The 19,042-nt window shown below is 42.3% G+C and overlaps 1 protein-coding gene across 7 annotated transcripts in view; it reads left to right on the forward strand.

The window, feature by feature from the left end:
- NAALADL2 (N-acetylated alpha-linked acidic dipeptidase like 2) overlaps positions 1–19,042 on the forward strand; it is an 819,134-nt gene that overhangs the window by 368,674 nt on the left and 431,418 nt on the right. The window lies entirely within an intron of this gene.

The following is a 19,042-nucleotide window of genomic DNA, read 5'->3' on the forward strand; positions in this document are numbered from 1 at the left end:
TACAAAATTCGCATAATTACAAACAAAACAGAAGTCATAAAGAATAAATAAAACACATCAAAAAGTACACAACCGAATGGAAACAATTTCCACGTAAATCATAAGATGTAAAACTAAAGATACAACAATAATATCAATAACAGCAACAAGCTCTCTCAACCTAAAACATTGTGTGGTTATTCAGATAGCTGAACTACTGGAGATGGGCATCATGTTCAAAAGCGCTTATTATACAGAGACCCCTTTTAACTGAACTCTCACACATCAGGTTAGAACTGTTGAAGATGACAGTCTTCAACCTCTATAGTCACTGAATACGTTTTAGGGCTCAGCAGTGATGCCCTGGAGTAGTGTTGTTGTTGTTAGTGTGATTTATCCCCCATCACACCAACTTCATGGTTTCCTGTAGTACCAAAATACAGTGTTGCAATTGGTTAAAACAAACGAAAAGGTTGAAATAATACGAGGATCCTAAAATATGTATATTCTCAGGTGTGAAAGACCATGGCAAAGAGGTGCATCTTGAGCTATACAGTGAAGTAGCTGGGAGAAGCACCTCTGTGGAGAGCGGGGCTGACTCAGAGAATGCACTCTTTCAGGCTGTCACCAGGGCCGTCTTTAGCATATCCACCACTGGGGTGCAAAGATCTACCCAGCACCCCCATATTTAGTTAATTTTGTGTGCATGGTGCCGTTGAGAATGACAAGTGCTGTCGTTGAGTCTGAGAAGCACCACCCTTGTGAATGACAAGTGCCGTCGCTAATGGGGCACATCTTTGGTAAATAAGCACACAAAGTTGAAAGTCCTTTAGTGAAACAGTAGGTATACATTTCAGTAATATATATGTATTTTGTTTTTCTAGCTTGGTCAAAATTATTTATTATTTCATAACAGGTAGATAGTTAAGAGCTTAGGCGGCTTCAGTGGTGGGTGCCTGGCGCCCCCCCCCCCAGAATTCGGCACCCAGGTGCCCCGTACCCCTTGCACCCCCGTGTAGAGATGCCCCTGGCTGTCACCCCCCCAAACTCTGAAGTTGGTGGAACTACCAAGAGGCCCCTTCATGTTTTCAGTACCAGTGGTTCACAGTTCTTTCACTCAAAAACCTATTCCTTGTTATATCTCATTTTTCATTTGTTTCAGCAGCCAGCTTCTGGATGTGCTAAACAACTAGGAGTCAAAATCCATTGGTGAATTGATGCTGATTACCCAGAGATCTACCAGCACATCCCAATTTAACTCCCAGCCCACTGCTGCTTTATTTGATTATCCAGTTGGGGAAATATTTGACTGTTTGGGAGCCAAAATGGTTGATGTCGAAATGGCTTTAATATTAAGGAGAAGCATCCCTTCTACTCACTGTTGAAAGAGATGGCATTGTGGATTTTGCAAATAAATTACAGCCTGAATAATTGAGGTGTTTATTTCGTGCAGCAGATGGTGGGTTAGAAATAGGTAATTCCATGCCTTGCAATTATTTTGGTTTAAATTTTCATAAAGGAGCAATATTAAGGGAGGGGGGCTGAAGCAGGAGCCTACAGCCATGCACTATATTTATAATATGTAATTATTGTCTATAAGAAGAAAAGTTGAATTTATAAGGGCTGTCAGAACTGCAGGCAGCATATATATATATATATATATATATATATATATATATATACACACATACACAATATATATTCCAATAAGCGATGCAAAAGACACTTTTGACCAGTTGTCTCCCTACTTTTATTTTAATGTGTTTTAATTTGGAAAGTCTTACCTGACTTGTGTGGGCTTGTCTTTCAAGCAGTCTTCATCAACTACAGTTCCTATGAGTCACAGCTGCTATAGTTATACTGATTAGGACTGATGGGAGCTGTCGTCTGAAACATCTGGATGGCACCTGATTGGCAAAGGATGCTGTAAGGGTTGAGATGGCTCCTCATGAAACTGAGTTCTGCAAGTTATGTGGGCTTTATAGCACCATAGACGAGAGGAATTCTTTTATGGTGGAGCTATAACTTTTTAAACATAGTTTAAAAGAAACAAACACAACTGGCGAAGTATATTGGCTGAGAGCAGGGGTGAGCAACCTTTGGCCCAGTGGCCAAAAATGGATCTCCAGACCTCTCTGTCTGGTCCATAGGACTCTCCCCACATAACTTACTGGAAATACTTTGTACCCTCCTTGAGAGTTCTTGCCTGGCCGGAATATATCCTTAAACTCTATCAATGCCTCCTGCTTGCTAAGCTAGAGGGGAGCGTGCGAGTCTGTGTAGAAACTAGCCTACTGCACAGAGGGAAATTTTAGATTGGTTATTCTGACCACTTTTGCCTCTGGTACCACCCACCAGAGATCCCTGAGCCCCCCAAAAATGTGTTTTGGGGCTCCATACCCTCAGACGGGTCATGCGACTTTCCTGGCCCAGAAGACACATGTTCCAGTTCTTGGCTCCAACATGTTGAAGGGTGTACTGACATGCGTCACCCCATCCCAACCCTACTCTCCAGAAGGCTTTGAAGGAGGAAATGAAGCCCTCAGGTAGAAACTGGTTCCACATGCCTGATGTGAGGGCAGTGACCCAGGAGGCCATGGGCTCATATACCCCATCAGTCATAACTCACCTTTAGCTGTTGTTGCGTGGGTTCTCCCCACAATGTTCAAGTAATGTTGGAAGCTCCGGGTCATGTGGGAGAATATTGTGAATCATAAACTGTTGGGTTGGACAGGACCCCGAGGCTCATCAAGTCCAGTCCCCAGGGATCTTCAGATAGTTGTTGTTGTTGTTGTTTAGTCGTTTAGTCGTGTCTGACTCTTCGTGACCCCATGGACCAGAGCACGCCAGGCACTTCTGTCTTCCACTGCCTCCTGCAGTTTGGTCAAACTCATGTTTGTAGCTTTGAGAACACTGTCCAACCATCTTGTCCTCTGTTGTCCCCTTCTCCTTGTGCCCTCCATCTTTCCCAACATCAGGGTCTTTTCCAGGGAGTCTTCTCTTCTCATGAGGTGGCCAAAGTATTGGAGCCTCAGCTTCAGGATCTGTCCTTCCAGTGAGCACTCAGGGCTGATTTCCTTCAGAATGGATAGGTTTGATCTTCTTGCAATCCATGGGACTCTCAAGAGTCTCCTCCAACACCATAATTCAAAAGCATCAATTCTTCGGCAATCAGCCTTCTTTAGACGTTCACAAATGGAATCATCTTCATCACCACCAGGGCTACTTTAATAGGTTGGTATCTGAGGTTGACAGCCCATGAAGTAACTGCTTCCTCTTGCTGTTGTTATTTATTTTGGGAACCCTGCCTGAGCATTTGGGAGAGGTGAGACTGCTAAGCTTTAAAGTCCTATACTGCTGAGGACCCAGGTGCCTGAAGGAACACCTGCTTTCACGCCAACCTTTCTGTGTATTGAGGTAATCTTCTGAGGCTTTTCTCCCTGTGCCGCCACCATCTGAGATAAGGTGGGTAGTGACGGGAGGCAGAGCCTTCTCAGGGGAGGCACCCCTCCTGTTGACTTACCTTCCAAGAGAGGCTCATCTGATGCAACCTTGTTATCTTTTTGGTGAGAAGCCAAATTGTCGTCCCCCCACAATCCAAGCTATGCCTGCCTGCTGATCCAGCAAGGCTCTTCTTATGTTCTTGGGGTTTTGCCTTAACAAGGTGCCAATCTTTCATTAAAAGAATGAAAGAATTACGAATTATATTTGCAATTGGCACAGATGTAATAACCATGCTTGCATTAATATAATAAACACAGTTGTTTAGGGTGGTACCCTCATAATGCAATGCTCCTAAAATAACTACTTCTATTTTATGACTGTCTGAATATTACATTTTCATGCCATTTGCCTGACATTTAAACTCATAACAGCATTACTTTTATGTGCCATCAGAGATCTTTTATTTTTAATAATGTCCCTGTTCATAAATAAAGCATTGAAGCTATGTGGGACACTTAAAACTAGTGCATGGAAGCTTTCTTAATAGTTTTAATTCCTCTGGAAACTATAAATATACCTGAACTTGTAAGTTCAGTGTTTGCTGTTGTTTAAACATGATGTTCGACAAGCTCCATGAATGAAAAATTTAACTCTTGATGCTACAGCAACACACCTTGGTTCCTAAGGCATTTATTTTAACAAAAATAACACAACTCTCTTACTGCAATTGCAGTCACTGAGTTTTAATGTTTTATTAGCCTGGGGTGTATATTGCATTATACACTCCAGACCTCAATCTCTTTCCTCCTCCCCACTTCATAGAAAACTCTGCTGTGTGCTAGTTTCAAATATATTCTAGCATTGGGCTGGTTTGTCTTGTTTTGACTTTTTCATATCAAAATCTGCATTTTGACACGAAATGTCAAAGGGGCTAAGACAGAGGTCTTTCTAAGTGTATGGGCTTAGACAGAGCAACATTATTTGTTAGTTTGTTCATTTTCAGGGTTGCTTTCCATTAAAAACACCCTGAAGCAATTTAACAATAGGCACAATTTTAAGTGCAATACAGATTTGTTGTTGTTGAGTCGTTTAGTTGTGTCTGACTCTTCGTGACCCCATGGACCAGAGCATGCCAGGCACTCCTGTCTTCCGCTGCCTCCCGCAGTTTGGTCAAACTCATGCTCGTAGCTTCGAGAACAATGTCCAACCATCTCGTCTTCTGTCATCCCCTTCTCCTTGTGCCCTCAATCTTTCCCAACATCAGGGTCTTTTCCAGGGAGTCTTCTCTTCTCATGAGGTGGCCAAAGTATTGGAGCCTCAGCTTCAGGATCTGTCCTTCCAATGAGCACTCAGGGCTGATTTCCTTCAGAATGGATAGGTTTGATCTTCTTGCAGTCCATGGGACTCTCAAGAGTCTCCTCCAGCACCCGATCAGCCTTCTTTATAGTCCAGCTCTCACTTCCATACATCACTACAGTGGTGCCTCGCAAGACGAAATTAATCTGTTCCGCGAGTCTCTTCATCTTGCGGTTTTTTCGTCTTGCGAAGCACGGCTATTAGCGCCTTAGCGGCTTAGCGCTATTAGCGGTTTAGCGGCTTAGCGGCTATTAGTGGCTTAGCGGCTAAGAAAAAGGGGGGGGAGGGAAAAAACTCGCAAGAACTCGCAAGACATTTCGTCTTGCGAAGCAAGCCCATAGGGAAATTCGTCTTGCGAAGCACCTCAAAAGACAGAAAACTCTTTCGTCTAGTGAGTTTTTCGTCTTACGAGGCATTCGTCTTGCAGGGCACCACTGTACTGGGAAAACCATGGCTTTAACTATACGGACCTTCCAATACAGATACAGACCATGATAAAAACAACCACAAAGGGACATTGCCAATGGGCATCAAAAACATGGTAAAGATGGTGCCCATCACACATGCATCAGCAGGGGATTCCATCATACTAAAGTCCCAATTCCTGCATCATTACAAAATGAACCTCCTGATGAGGTGGTGTCTGCAGAAAGCATTCTCCTGCAGTGCACACTGATTAGTTTGGTATTTAAGGGATGAGACAATCTTTTAGGCTTCCTGGTTTCAAGCTGTACAGGGTTTTGTTTTTTGTTTTTTGCATCGGTACCAGCACCTTGAACTTAGCCACGTAGCTAATTGGCAGCTAATTAGAATTTAGATCTATTCAGATTTGTTTCCCTTGTGGTTGTGCTTCTTCAATTGATCTCCCAGAATAGCAGTGTAATCATTTAGGAATCCAGGTATATGCTTTGTTCCAGAGTTACGTATTTTCAACGACATTGCCAAACCAATAGCTCTGTTTACCGCAGGAAATGGATCATATTATTTTGACACAAGTTGTAACCAAACAATCATTTGGAAAGAGACAAACCATGAGGTCGGATTGTAATGTAATGTGAAGCCAAACTATGGCTCTCAGTAGAACATCAGTGGGAGAACTGGGAGATGAGTGAAGCAGCCATGATTTTCTCTCTGCGCACCAGCTTGTTTATTCATGTTAAACCATAGTTTGGCTTAGCATTTTGGGCGAACAAGATAATTGAATGGAGGGCCTGGGTGGGTTTCTGTGAAAGGAGATGCTCTTTGAGCTTACATGGTCTATTAAAGGATTAACCACCAGCAGCTATGTGAATGGAGATGCAGAAGTTGTGGGATGGTCTGCTGAATCTGGATTTACATATGGCCTTGTATCAGCGAGATTCCAGGGGTTCCTGGCACTTATCCAGGGTTTGTGTTTCCTTTTGGGAATGAGGCACAGTGGAGACTGTGGTGTCATTATGATGTATGGTTTATTTACACATATATACAGCCTGCGATTGAGGGATTCACAGGGATTGAGGGATTCACAGCATTACCACCCAAAGAGGGTCTTGTTTCTCCTGCATTGCTCTAAAACGTGGCTCTGACCCTCTCTCCAGCTTGCTGTTTTTTTCTTCATCACTCCAAAATTCAACTCTAAATTCTGGCTTTTGTTCTTCCCACTATTACCTGCGAGTTGAGGGAGGGCCAGTGTCCATTTCTCCATCTCCCACAAATCCTGCTTCCTTTGCTCTCCTTAAATCTCACCAGAAGGCCAGCCTGGAATTGGAAGGTTTGATTAGCTTTTAACACTTTCTAGATCCAGGGATTAGGTGAGCCTGGCACCCAGGTTAATACACACACCCAAAACTCATAACAACATCTATTTATCAGTTCATTTACCCTGCCTGGGGTTCAACTGCACAACTACAAATGCACAAAGGAGGGGAACTTTGCTGTTTTGAATCTCTATCAAAAACTCTCTCTCCATCTCTGCCCCTTGCAGAATCTGCCAGCTGCCTTTTTTTGAATAGCAAACAATTAAACGTGTTTCTGTTAGCTGAGCAAAACCTCCTTGCCGAACCACATCCTTATGTTGTACAACGCAGGCTTTGTTAAATTGGCAGGCTGTTTATGGAGGGATGGGGGCGACATGAAAGAGGAACAGCTTTAGTGCTGTGTTAACGACTCGGCATGCCCTTGCATGAGAAGAGGGATGAAAGAGGCTTGTGAATGGATTCAGCCAGTAGTTAATCCCTGTGGGAATATCTGTGTGAACAAATAAAGGTTGTCGAGATGCCCATTTTCACAGGAAAGGGCCACAGGAAGGCCCTTGCATAGGAATTAAGTATAATTGGCATTGTGCTTTAGTTTCCCTTGCTGACACGGAGGGAAAGAAGGCCGGGAGTGAAGAGTCGGGAAATAACATTCTGTACCATGATATTTATGATGTACCTATCATGGTGGCACAACTTGAGTCATAGGCTGTGCCTGCATATTAGCAAAGTAAAGGATGCCTCGTTTCTTTCAATGGTTCATGAAACCCACTGCATTAATGCACTCCAAGGGTTACAAGTCAAGCACAGAGCAGTTGTTAGCAAACTGCCAATCTGCTTGCTCTGCCGTACTCTTACAGTTTGCTGCTGTCTCAAGAGTATACAGTGAATGCTCATACCAGGTGATTAACACGGTTCATGGACCGGGGGCTCTGGCCTGGGGACTACCATCTCCCACTAATGGAAATAAATTTTATATGCCAAAGCCACTAAACATGATTGTTAGTCTGTTTCTTCTCTCTTTCCCACCCCTCTGCTGCCAGGCACTTTAAGCAAGAATTCTTGCTGCTGCCTTTGATGATTAGCTATATTTAAAATGCTCCAAATGTGCAATTTTCCCTTTGTCGTTTTTAATTTCGGGATGCATTTGTCTAACGAGGAGCCATGAGCGCCTCACCTAAATAGAAGCTATTGTGCCTCTCTACATATGTGCAAGCGTGGGTGGGAAGATATATATCTTGAAAAATGAAATGTCATTTTGCATTTTAATTGCCACGTAGAAGAGGGGGCCTTGTTTGAAGACGTAGACTGGTGAGGAGCACAGAAATAAGAATCTGGAGTCATTAGAGCTGGTGTTTTTACAGCCGTGCTGAATAGCCCCTGTTTAAATTTTGGGGTGGAAACCTTTGGGCTTTCTGGCGTGGTGGGCATTTTCTACACACACACACAAAGATCATGCAACCGCGGCCGCGAGAATGTTATTAGCCCAATGCTGGAAAGGAGATAATATACCGACAGAAATGGAATGGCAGACAAAATTATTCAAGTACACTGAGATGGCAAGATTATCAGGGAAAATTAGGAATCATGACAACCAAAAATTTGACAGAGAGTGGGACAAATATAGACAATACCTAAAAGATCACTGTAAACACCTGAAATCTTTGGCAGGCCTTGAATGACTCCTGCAATGTGACATAACTTATGGAAATAATGGATAAATAAAAACTAGGTGTTATTTAATATGCAGTTAATACAGAAATGTAGAGGACCCATGTTGGGGTGGAGGGAAGTCTCAATACTTCATTATACAACTTTACTTTATTTCCAACACTCTCTTTTGTTTATATTTATGTGTATATTTATGATGGAGAAGGATAACTGTGATGTGTTTTAAAAACAAATAAAGATAAAAACGCAAAAAGGGGGTCATAAGGTGATGTTTCAGGTTAGGTATCTTTGTTTTGAACTGTAAGTTGAATTGATCAGTTGACTTCAGGAGCAATTTATGGTGCTTGTATGTGTGTGGATGAAATCCACAAACTACACCTTGACTGCTCCCAAGGGGACATCACAAGAGGGCATTTCTACCCCCCGGCCTGGTAATTTTGAGCACAGTTAAGGAGGCAACAAAGAATGCACAGGCAGAAGCGTGCTTGTATGAGTAACCCTGACCACTTTTCTGAACAAATGTGAAACTTACAAGGAATAGTAATAATAATAATAATTAACAGTTTTGCTTCACCTTTTCCAAACATGCCCTCCTATTTAGATCACAGTGAGTTTGCTTTGTTTATACTCTGGTGAAGAGATTTGTGAGCTGGAGGTCAGGAGAATTTTGAGGAAAGGACATTGCATTGCTGCAAAGGATCTCCTTAGAAATGATGAAGGGAATCAGATTAGTTTTCACACTGTGTGGACTGCTGGCTGATTGATTGTTTTCCTTCCCATCGAGATTAGCTGTTGTTGCTGTTTTAATAAGAAAAGAGTCTTTTCTTTGGGAAAAAAAAAGAGGAAGGAGAGGAAAAGATCAAACTGCTTCCCTTTGCAAAATTCTGAATCTTATTGCAAATGTCAGCGTCGGCCAGTGGTGTTGTAATGAGGCATCTAATCATAAGCCTGCATTTTTATTGAGGCTTGATCAGGGCCTGTATTTTAAAATGAGCTTAAAGATCTTCAAATGTTTCATGCCAGGCAGAAGACCAGCTGCCTAAGAACCTTGGCAAGATGTTTATTCTCCTGGATAAGGGGGCCCCCTGATTTATAGCAGAAAACAATTCTCAAAGTCAAAGGGAATTACAGGCTGACAGCCAAGGTTACACTGACCCTACATATTACAGAAGATAAAAAAGCAGAGAAAAACATAATTAAGAGTGGGTAAATAGTAAAATAAAACCATGTGCCTCCCATTCAACTTGAGCCATATTTTCCTAAGGTTGAAAGGTCAAGAGCAGGGAAAAAGGCAACTGGCTTGGCTGGAGAAGATAGGTTTTCTTTCTTTCTGTTTTTGAGGCTGGAAACTGTTTCTTACTTTGAAAAGGTTTATTCTTCTAAAAAGCTATCTATGTTATGTATTAAATATATTGGCTTAAATGTAATTATGCAAAGGAATTAGAAGCTAAGAAATGTTAAATCCTTATGCTAGATTCTTATTGCATATAGTTGGAAGAGATCACAGGGGCCATCAGCCACCAGCCCAGCCCCCCTGCCAAGCAGGAAACATCATTAGAGCACTGGTTGTCAGGCCTTTGTTTTAAAGACCTTCAAGAGAAGGAGATCTTTCAATGATGATCCTTGACATCTGTTTAAGATAAAAATTTAAGATTAACCATCTGTTTTGGAGGGCAATAGGGCGAGGTGAGCTGGTAATTAAGGTTCCTTGTTGAGACACATGTAAGATATATTACTACTTATTTGTCATTTATAGATAGAAGAATATATAGCTTTTTGTTTCCCATAAAAGGACAAGAGGAAATGGGTGTATCTTTTGTGATTGGTTCTAGCAAACAGCCAATAGGAATTTCAACCAGGCTGATTGGACAGAGGCAGCCACAGGAGGAGCAAGGGGGCTGGATTAAGGAAATATAAGTGCTGGCCAGAATGGCAAGAGGCCAGGCCAGAGCTTGGTAACCATATACCACTGTGCCTCATATTTATTTGTCTGACAAATAAATTATTATTTTAATTTCTCTTTTGCTGCGTTGAATATTTCATTCCAGCTAAGTGTTAACCACAAGCAGGGTGCTACAGTCTGGGTACTAATCTGGGATAGAAGTCCATGGTTCCACTTAACTGAATGAGCAGGAGGACCCCTACAAAACATGAGGACAAATTTATCATATTTTGATACTAAGTAAGAGAGCCTCCTATAGGACCATTAACTCCTGGGCCTAAATTTACTTAAGGACATCACTGGTGGCCTCATTGATGGTTTTCCATTGCTGTGCTAAGATACATATTTGCAGGCATTTAAGACGTGATTTTTTTTAATCTCCTGAATGTATTAGTTTTTAATTGGTTTGTCAGCTAGCTCTTCTTCCTTTACAATTAGCCAGGATTTTATTATTTTAATTATTTGTTACATTGCAAACTGCCTTGATCTATTTTAATTAATAGAAGAGACAGTGTGAGGAGACTGTAATGCAATATCCATTGCCTCTGGTATCTTTAGTATCTCAGGAGCACATACAGGATTTATTTTAAATGAGTTCTCCCCCCATCTAAATTTTGATTGTGCATGAGAAGGACGACCTGGCTTATATTACCAAGACTTGGTTGGGTGAGCAGGGTGAAGTCTTATGCCCACCTGGGTATTTGATGCAGCATCAGAGCAGGCCTGAGGATCGGGGAGTGGGATCAATGTAGCGGGAATTCAATCCTTCAGTCTTCTTGAGTGGGAAGTTAGAGTGTTTGTGCCTTGCATTGGGTGTTCAGGACAGATTAAGGATTCTACTGGTTTACTAGCAGTCCTTGCTACTGTTAACAGAGAAATCTGAGGGCTCCCTTCGACAAAAAACAAGGACACCGGCCAGGAATACCAAAGCAAAACAGCAGCCTGTACGCTTGGTCTTTATTGAAGACTGTCGCGACAGGACTCCCACCTGCCACAAGGTGGAACAAGATGGAAGCCCCGAACAAAAGAGAACCCAAACTTTTATTAGCTGCTAATCTCCATGTTACACCCCCCAAAAAACTACATCACTAATACATCATGGTTACATCATGAAAGGGGAGGTCTGGTGGCAGTAATCTGAGCATCCTAGACCCTGCCCCATGGTTCTCCTTGCCCTCCACCAAACACCCATCAAGTGTAACAAAAGAGATATTTACATTTCCCTGTTTCCCAGCCAAGTTAACCACACCCTTTTGTCTTCATCTGGGTTTGTTATTCCTGGAATGGCTACCTGTCTGGCACTCAGGTGCCAGGAATTATCACTCAGGCAGAGGGGCTGCTGAGTAGCTGAGCTCACATATCTGAAGTTTTCCCAGTGAGCCAGTACATAGATACATTTATCAGTGAATTATTACATTTGGTATCATGCCTCAAAGTCCCCCTTGAATAGATAGGAAGAAACTGTGATGAAGTGTTTTGTGGGAACAAATCACAAACGTGATTGTACTGATTTTGGTAGTGGGCTGCATGTGCATGGTATCTGCTGGAGGGGCAACCCCCCCCCCCAACCTATACATAAATTCCTGCAACACTACTTAGCAGTCTTCCTTGTTTGAGCTGACAGTGGGGGTCTCGGCTGTGGTGTTGAAAATGGCTAAGTTGTTGGCAGCAGTATTTTTCTAGAAAAAGATGTGCCAGAGCTTACCACGAACTTCTCCCTTAAAATGGCAATGGTGCCCACCTGAGAGGTGCCGGAACTGAGTTCTGGAGATTTCTGGCTGGAAAAAAAGAAAAGCCCTGGTTGTTGGTCTTGGGGGATTTCAACGTTCTTGTTGAGGTCACCAAATCTGAGGCAGCTAAATATTTGCTATATATTTTGGAAAGCAGTTTGTTGGTTCGCTATGCGTTATGACACTTCTTATGCGCACATTTTGCATGACGGTTCTTCTTCTTCTTCTTCTTCTTCTTCTTCTTCTTCTTCTTCTTCTTCTTCTTCTCATTTATTAAATTTGTATACTGTCCTTCATCCGAAGATCACAGGGCGGTTCACAACATAAAAATACAAAATACATAATAAAACAAACCAATCAACCCCACCACCACCCGCAAACACAATTAAAAGATCATAGCTTGTTCAATCAACCAAAGGCCTGGTTACAGAGAAACATTTTTGCCAGGCACCTAAAGATATGTAATGAAGACACCAGGCGAGCTTCCCTAGAGATAGCATGAAATAAAAAAGCAGGTTTTGTTGCTGTTGTTGTTGAATGTCATTTTGAATTGAGATGGTGGACTGAACCTTTCAGAGCTTTATTAAGGAGCCTGGATTTTCTTTTTCTTTCTATCTTTGCATACAGTTTGATTCTCTTTAGAATCAAGATGGTGGGCTAAAACCTTCAAGGACTTCACTGATTTTAACCAGCTGTTGCATAACAAGCAGTTTTTGTCTATGTCAGCATACAGTCGAACACCATTTTTAATTAAGATGGCTGACTGGAGCTTTCAAAACTGCACTGAGTTTTTTGGTTTCTTTGAATTCCTCAGCAACGCTGGGTTATGAGGCTACTAGTAAATAATAATAGGAAACTGGAGTCAAATATCTGAAATTCTGTGTCACCCTTGACATTCTGGACCTCAGCCCACAACTTGTCCAGTCTCTCCCCTTCCTATCAAGAGCGCACATCCTCTTTGTGCCCTAGACTCTGTACAAGGTTTGCTTCCCAGGTCAGATTAAAAAAAGAAACCACAAGAATAGACTGAACCTGAGGGGTTTGAACTGAAAACCTGAGAAGGAAGCATGGATAGAAGGAAGAACACACTTCACGGGAAAATCAATACGTCCATGAGAAAGCCACTTCAAACAACCAAGTTTCTATAACTGTCAATACAGATTCACTTAAATACAATTTGTCTACTTCCACGGGTGTAACATCTGCCAAAAGTGAGCATTTCGCAAGATGCCAGACTCTTCATACACATCCTAATGGGGATTATGGATTTAGGATATATGCTTGTGTATGCACATACATTGTGAAAATAAATATACTTGCCTTAGTTTCCACCCACAGCAGTTGTCATAGCAACCTGCTGCACCTACTTCAGCTGTCACACACCAGTATTCACTGAGAAATATATTGTATAATGGGGCGCAAGTGTGGCTTGCGTTAGTCATGTGCGGGTATCATGCATACCTGTGTTTCACGAAAGAAAGAAAATGATTACTACCTGCACACAATGGCTTCAAAATTAAGAAAACATAAATCTTGTTGATTGCAGTTAAAATTTAGATATATTTTTAATGCATTCTTACAGTAGTTTTTTTTTTTTGGGGGGGGGAACACCACAAGTAGTACTTCGCCTCCCTTGCACAACCTCAGCTTTTGCAAATCCCCCAAATTTAAAATAACCTACGTTATATCCATGTGTTTAGATCACATGATTGTAGCATCTCTGTCCTTTTTCCCACTGGTGGGAATCAATCGCTAGTAGCCATTGATACCTTTGCCATCCATGAATTTGTCCAACTTGAAGCCGTCCAAGTTGGTGGCCATCACATCTTCCAGTGGGAGAGAGTTCCACAGGTTAACTACACACTGCACAAAGAAGCACTCTCTTTTATCTGTCATGAATCTTCCAACATTTAGCTGTTACGTGAAAGGGATTGAAACTTTTCTCTCTCCACATTCTCCATGCTATGAATAATTTTATAGACTTCTATCGTGCCACCTCTTAGCTTTTATCTAAATTAAAAAGACCTTTCTTCATGGGGGAGGGGGGAGTCGCTCCATTCCCTTGATAATTTGGGCTGAACCTTTTCCAATTCTAGAATCTTCCTTTTGATGTGAGGTGACCAGGAGTGTACAAAGCATGCCAATGCTAGTTGGTTTTTCACCCTTGTGAGGTGATTTCAGTCTTCGTACCTGTTATACGATATGTTTGCTTACACGGCCAGCTTGATATTTTGTGATGTGGTGGCATGGAAATACTTTTTTATAAATAATACAATTTGTATTACTTTCTCACTCTGGCTTGGATTTTAGGGTTGAGCTGATCATATTTTGGCGTGTCTGTTTAATGCTGCATTTCATCTAGAGAATTCAGTTTTATGAGGTGACTAGTAAAGATGAACAAATAATGACATTTCTCAGAAAGGCTTTGCAAATGCCCACGCAGGACCAACCCAAGTCATTTCACTGCCTGAGGTGGCATGGCAAAGGTCCATAGTCAAAGGTCACATTTGTACTTTACATTTAAAGCATTATTAAATGACCTGAACACTCATGGCTTCCCCCAAAGCACGTTGGGAACTGTAGTTTGTTAACAACCACTACCACCACCACCCATCTGGCTGGGCCACAATGTGTGGCTCCCAACAGAATATTACAAACACACAGGTGTTTCTTTGGTGGGGGGAAATGTTGTAATCATGAATTAACTCACTGGAAAAAACCCACTGCCCTTTCATCCTACCATCTCAGTCTGCCTAATGCAGGTCCTATTCTATACCTCCTCCAGCTACACAATTGTGAAGCTCTCCTGAAAGCGTTTTTGTTAGTGCATGAATTTCCCGTGAGAAAATGAACGCTCCTTAGGAAATCTTGATCTTATTTAGAGAACCCTTTCCAATTAAAGGAGGAAAAAGCCCTCCTTTGAGTACTCCCTTTCAGTGGGAAATAACTGCGATATGCAACATAGAAAAATGGTTATTGCTTATTCAGAGTAGCAGCCATTAAATGCAATTTTATACCATTTTTATGATATGCTTACGTGGACAGATACTTAAGCATTCTTGATTAGCATGCATCCTCCTGACCAAAATATTCATTTAAAACTGTTGTAAATGCAGAGTGCTTGGACGCTGCCGATATATGTTGGCTTCTGTGTTTTTTTTTTTTTTTTTTGTGTGTGTTGTTTTATTTTTTTGGTTTTGTTTTGCTAAGAGTCAGCACTTACAACCATTTGATTTGACATGCTGCCGCTGCATTCTGTTTTATATGCAGACTAGGATGAAGGCAGCTGTGTGGGAATGCTGACTTCTTACTTCCAGTGCCATAAAAATAAGCATTTTAGAGCCTTCCATGTTTGGCTTTGCTTTTGCTGTAGCATGTATGCAAAACATTGTTTCTGAGGGCTGTCTATCGATTCCATGTGGTGTGGTGTCATGTTATGACTTTTTGAAATAGTGGTGCATAACCTGCAGCTCTCATTGGATCTTGCTGGACAACAAGTCCCATCAGATTCAGCCAGCATGGCCAATGGTCAGAGATAATGCGACTTGTCGGTAAACAACAGCTTAAGGGATACCCTTACTGCTGTTTTAAGTGGAGGCAATCCACACAAATATTGGCATCTGGGTGATCAAGGACTTCTGTGCTTTGTAGCTGACACATCATGGGTGGGGTGCTATTTCACGTAACCGTAATACTACTCTCTGGCTCAGAGTTAGACTCCATCTACACTACATATTTAAAATAGCATCATACCACTTTAAACAGTCTTGACTTCCCCCAAAGAATTCTGGGAACTGCCATGTGTGTCAAGAGTGTGTGCAGGAGCCAGGCCCTGTGACCAGTAGGGCTTTGCAGGACTGGGGCCTTCCTAAGTTTCTTCTGAAGAGACAAGGCACGGCCGCACAGGTGAGGCTGCTTGGTAACTCACAGCACCTGGTGGCAAGAGCCAGGAAGGGATATAAGGTCAGCATTTCCCTTCGGCTTTTTGCCACAGCAACACGTTTCCTGCCTTGCTGCGTTTGGCTCCTTGACTCTTTAATCCTCAGACCCTTGACTTCGTGACTCCTTGCTTCCCTTCCCTTTCAAAGAGCTGCATTTCATAGAGTGATTTAACAACAGAATCATAGAATTGCAAAGCGGCAAGTTCCATGGGGGGCGGGTCATCTAGTCCACACACACCCCATGCAGGAATCTTTTGCCCAACATGGGGCTTGAATCCATGACCGTTAGATTAAGAATCTCATACTCTATCGGCTGAGCTATCCCAGATTGTCGCTGAATTATTCCCTGTAAAAGGGAACTCTGGTAATTCTGGTTATACGAGGAAAATAAGTGTCTCATTGCAACTCTAAGCACCCTTAAGCAACTACAGTTCCCAATATTCTTTGGGGGAAACCACGACTGCTTAAATTATTATGATACTGCTTTAAATATATAGCACAAATGGAACCTTGTTGCAAATTGATGTTTCCAGTGCTCTCTTTAATCCACATAAACTCTACATAAATTATTTATAAAGCACCTGAAAACTATTTGTTCCTGTTAACTAGGTAATTCTTGTATGGTTTGGAGATTCTACTATAAGAATATGTTTACTATATGAATATAAACCAGGTCAGTTCATATGGGGAGAGGCGGGCCTTTAGTTGAGCCATTTAAGGTTTTATAGATCAAAACTCAGCCCAGAAACCAATTGGCAGCCAGTGCAGTTGGACCAGGATCAGTGCCTTGCCCCGGTGAGCAACCTAGCTGCTGAATTCTGCACCAGCTGAAGTTTCTGAACCACCATCCGAGGCAGCCCCATTGCAGTAATCTAACCTATGGGTTACCATAGCATAGATGACAGAAGGTAGGTTATCCCTGCCCAGATAGGTCACGGAGCCTCAAGTGACAGCAATGGGTCCAGAAGCACCCCCAAACTGTGTACCTGCTCCTTCAGAGGAAGTGTAACCCCATCAAGAACAGGCAACCTCCCATCCATCCGGTCAAGGGAACCATCCACAGTCTTATCTGGATTGAGCTTCAGTTTGTTGGCTTTCGTTCAGTCCATTTACTAAGACAAGACATCAGTTCAGTATATACACTGTCTCACCTGCAGACATAAAGGAAAACTAAAGCTGTGTGTTATCAGCATGTTGCTGACAACATACTCCGAAACTCTGGATGACCCCACTCTGCAGTTTCATGTAGATGTTAAACAGCATGTGGGATAAAATCAGGCCTTCAAGAACCCCACGTTGAAGGCTCCACAGGGCTGAAGAGCATGCCCCAAACATCATCCTTTAGAAACAACCATCCAAGTAGGTCTGGAACCACTGCAAAGTGGTGCCACCCACGCCCAACTTGGATAGGTGCTCCAGGAGGATACTATGGTTAATGTTTATTGAAAGTCAATGAGAGGTTGAGGGGAATTAACATAGACAAATTTTCCCCATTTCTCTCTCAACCAAAGCAGTTTCTGTGCCAAAACTGGGCCTAAACTCCAATGGAGATGGATCTAGAAAATCAGTTTCCTCCAGGAGTGTCTGGATCTGGTCCACAACCCCGGCTCAAGAACCTTGTATAGGGCCTTAGTACCATCACATTGAATTTGGCCGGGTAGCAGATTAGCAGCCAGTGCAACTTCGACAAGGAAGGTGTTTTATGCTGGCAGAAGTTTGGCCCAACAAGCAACCTAGCTGCCACATTCTGCAACAGCTGCAACCTCCAGACCAACTTCAAGGGTAGCCCAACACAGAGTACATTGTAGTAATCCAACTGTGAGGTTAATGTAGTACCAAGCAGTATAGGCCCTGGCACTGTGGGATCCAGTTCAACTGCTTCCTGCTTGCTAGCCTTGGATTCAGTGAGTCCCTGATCACCACTATCATGCTTTAAGCCAAACCTAGTTCACCACCTCTGCCTATGATTCAGTGGCCTGTTCACTGCTGGACTCTAGAGTGATGGCAATTGGTGATTTTTTTCTGGCATATGTCTCCTAACACTGGTAGAGCCCAGATGTTTGCGATGTTCATAGAACCACTTTATGAGCAACAGCAACTGGACAGGAGAGCAACTGAAGAGTGTGTGCTGGGTTTACAAAACATTTTATCATTGAAGAGTTATTATGTGCTGGTGGCAAGTCTATTAGCAATGTCATTTGGGGCACCGTTGGTGGGCGAGGAACTCCAAATGGCTAATCCTTTGTAAGGAAATAGGATTTGAAAATTAGGAGCAGTGTAGATCTAGATAGGGTGCTCTCTCTCTCTCTCTCTCTCTCTCTCTCTCTCTCTCTCTCTTGTGTTAACATACAGTGGGCTGTATCTGCATTTTGTAATCTCCTTTCTCCCCTTTTCAAATATGATTGCTCAACTCCCTCTCTGTGCTGCCGCATATAAGTAGGTTCATCCAATATGTGACCCAGAAAACGCTATCTGGAAGATGGATCTTAGATAAAGAAAATTTATTAATGTGTAACAAGGAGTGGGAGGAGGCCGCGATGTGGGTGTCAGTCAGATACCCGTCACATTGAGGAGTTAATATCTGTATCTGCATTTCATTCTAATTGATGGGTCTGTCTGCTGTTTGAAAAGCGTTAAATTGCCGCTGCTTATGTGATGGAATGTCTATTGTCAAAGTATGAATGAAAACGATGTCTCGTCCCTGCAGTCAGTTTAGAAAATGATTTGTAGGGAATTGACTTTGAATGTTTAGATTAGAGGTCAGAGTTCTACTTTGAGGGTGCGCGTGTTGAGATAGAAATATGCCTGGAACTGCCACTGTCATACTTTGCCATTAAGGAAACCATTTTGCTAAGAATACCAACCAGGCAGTGACTTTGATTCATTTAAAATGGGAGAGAGACAAAGGAGGGGGGAACCCAACAAGTAACTGGAGGAGATTAAATCAGATCAGCAGGACAAATAATTAACGAGTAAATTAACGAGACATTCAAGAACTGCGCATTTATATACAGGTAACGAATAAAGCATTCTGTCCAGATGGAAGGCTTTTGTTGACCAATTAAAGAGAACAGAATGTCACCCTGGAAGTTTCAACATAAGCCAGCACTTCCTTACTTGGGTAGATGACTGGTAAAATGCTTTTTTATCCTCCCTGAATCATTCTTTTTACTGAGTAGCATTATAAGCAACAACTTGCATCATTGGTCATGCCTGCCATGGCTGATGGGATTCAGAGTCCAAAAA

This window comes from Podarcis cretensis (genome assembly GCF_951804945.1).
Source record: "Podarcis cretensis genome assembly, chromosome: 5".
Classification (NCBI taxonomy): domain Eukaryota; kingdom Metazoa; phylum Chordata; class Lepidosauria; order Squamata; family Lacertidae; genus Podarcis; species Podarcis cretensis.